The sequence below is a fragment of the Egretta garzetta genome, unplaced genomic scaffold (assembly GCF_000687185.1).
Source record: "Egretta garzetta isolate BGI_Z169 unplaced genomic scaffold, ASM68718v1 scaffold83, whole genome shotgun sequence".
Classification (NCBI taxonomy): domain Eukaryota; kingdom Metazoa; phylum Chordata; class Aves; order Pelecaniformes; family Ardeidae; genus Egretta; species Egretta garzetta.
Genome location: NW_009259105.1, coordinates 2,149 through 5,009, shown reverse-complemented (window position 1 = coordinate 5,009; position 2,861 = coordinate 2,149).

Here is a 2,861-nt window from a genome sequence, read left to right as displayed (position 1 = left end):
GGAAAATGGACTGTTGCAGCAGAGCTTTAGCCTCTGCCGCCAACGCTGAATGCACAGAGCCCTGTGCACCAGGGAAGCTACACCGGGGCTTCCAGCAGCCCTGCTAGAAAACAGCAGCCCCAGCCTGATGGGTGAACCCACGGTAACTCCCACCCCAACACCTTCATGGGTTGAGTTCCAAAATTCACCAAAGGGGCCTCTCTGAAAGCAGCAACAGCAGTGCCTGCTGCTCCCCGCATGAAACCTCTGGGTACTCAGGAACAGGGTCACAGCTCTCAGCTGGACCCACAGGAGACCACGGTCCCAGAGCAGAGACAGCAAGGTCACATCCCCTGTGCACCAATTCCCAAACTACTCAGAGGTCCCTGGAAGCAGGGACCAACTTTTGGCACAGCTCAAGGGGAAAGTCACCACAAATGCTGCTGCTGTAACCTCAAAAGAGGAAATCTGGGCGGTTTCAGCTCCGCTCTGCTCTCGGTTTTGCACACCTTGGAGCCTGAGAGAACATCGCTGATGGGTGAGTCGGAGCAGCCGTCACCCGGCAGGAATGGGGAAGGTAACACGGTGTTTGGGGCGGGAATGGGATGTGATACCCAAGCAGGCTTTCCTGCCCACAGCATGGCTTCTAGGAACGGAGAGACAGGCATCGCTTAGCGCTTTGCATGCTCCCAGCAGGATGCTGCATGGGCCGCTGGAGACCCACGACCCCGGCCGGCGGGTGGCTCTGCAAACACCGCTGTGCAAACCCGCGCTCCGGCGGCAATCCCAAGGGCCAGGGACATAGCCCAGCCTCGGTGGTTAAGCCGCTTACATTTCAGCTTCCCTGCCCGTATTTCCCCTCCGCTGTATGTCACTTGGCGACGGGCAGCGGAGCGGGGCCAAACCCCAGCACTGCAGGCTGCCGTGCTGCCAGTGGGCACCCACAACCAACCGCTCCCAGCACGAAAGCACTCTCCATCCCCCAGCTCTGCATCCAAGCAGCCGCTTGTTGCCCCCGAGTTCAGTCCAAGCTTGGTTTTCTCCAGTCCAAGACCCAGGCAGCTCCTGGGGACAGCCCTGGATGCGTGGGGACAGTCCCCGCTCCACCCACCTCCCACAAAACCACATTTGCACAACACGAGCATCAGCCGGCTGCTGCCGAAGCTGCAAATCGCCCCGGCCAACACATCTCACCGTGCAGGAGGCGGCCAAACCAGACTGGATGGACCAGACCTGGGGCGTGAGGAGCACGAGGCATTGCTGCCATGGGGTGGATGGCAGGCACCACGCAGGGCACAGCCCTCCCGGCACGCCGGCAGCCCTGACCCACCCACCAGCAAACCCCAAAGAAAGGAGCTGCCTGGGCAATTTGCCGCATGGGCAGCGGGAGTGACCGACCGACCAGAGGAAATGGGAAGGGGAAAGGTTGAATTCACCCTTCGTGCAAACAGCCGGTCTCCTTCTGCAAATACCCTGGCCCTGGCCCCAGGGCCATGCTCACGTCCCAGTACTGCCATCGCCTTGGGCAGTCGGAACAAGAGCTGGAAGAGGCTGGCTGCAGCGCACACGGGGAATCTATCAAGCGGCAGCAAAATGGAAGGGGGAAGGAACAGGCTTTGCAATCCCAGCTCCCCTTCCTCGAGCAGCCCCGAAGCCCAGCATGCCCCGCAGCGAGCAGGCGTATCTAACCACCTCCCACATCGGGGCTTCCTCAGCGCCTGGGAGAAGCCACAACAACTCTCCAGAGTGCCGGCAAGGGGATTTATCACTTCCTCGGGTGCCAGAGCAGATAAGGTGCGGCGCCATGCAAAAAACCAGGAGCAAATAAGTGTGCAAAGGGGATGGTCCTCCAGCACGCAAAGGCACCACCATGCACCTTCCCTTTGGCCAGACGGAGGGTTAAGTGCACCCAAAGTTGATGCCGGCACCCAACCTGACATTCCCGCTGCCCCGAGCACCCACTGCCTTCACGCCACTCTCCAAGGGTGGGACGCTGCCCGTGGGGGACAGCCACCACGACCCTGCCCACCCCAGCTCCTCTGGCTGTGCCCCCCAAGGCCCTGCCCACTGCAGCCACCGATGGAGGCGGGTTTGACATTTGCAGAGAATCTCCCCCTGTTTGGTCCTAATAATTAGTCAAGTACAGGCGGATTTTTGCAGCATGATACAAGCAGCCGGGAGCAGGGAATGCAAGCGCGGGGGCTGCTTTCCAGGAAAGAGGGGGCTGTTCCTTCCTCAAGGAGCATGGGATGGAGGCAAAAGCATGCCTGGGACATGATCCCTCACCCTGCTGGCCTTTGGACAACGCGCAGAGCCAGGACAAGACCCCGGCCCAAGGCATCACAGCCCCATCGATGCAGTGCCCCAAAGCAAAGCCGAGCCTGCGACCCAATGCTGACACTCTCTGGCCTCAGAGCTGCTTGCAGCCGGCTGTTCGGCATCCAGAACAGTAGGGAAGTGATAATGTCCAAAGGAGAAGAGATGGAAATAACCAACCCCCTCCCCCGGCTGCTGGGCAGGGGTGTCACAGGCCAGGGCAGGAGGAGGCACTGGGAAAAGTCTGCGAGACCGATTTGCTAACTGGGTGGTCCTCTGGGCATCCATGCCACAGCCTCAAAAAAAAAAAAAAAAAAAAAAAAAAAAGGAAAAAAAAGAAGGCACTGGTAGCTGGAAAGACGTCCTCAAATTCCTCTATCTGTGCCAGTCCCAATGCCCCAAGAGAGCACACGCATGGAGAAAATTAAAAGCAACTTCTTTACGCTCTGCTCTTCTTCCAATTCAGGCCAAGAGTAATTTTGAGGTTAATTCCCAGCCTGTTCCTGTAGTGGGGGGCTTCACCTTCCTTACAAGCCAAAGGCATGTGCACGCAGGCACGGGTCAGT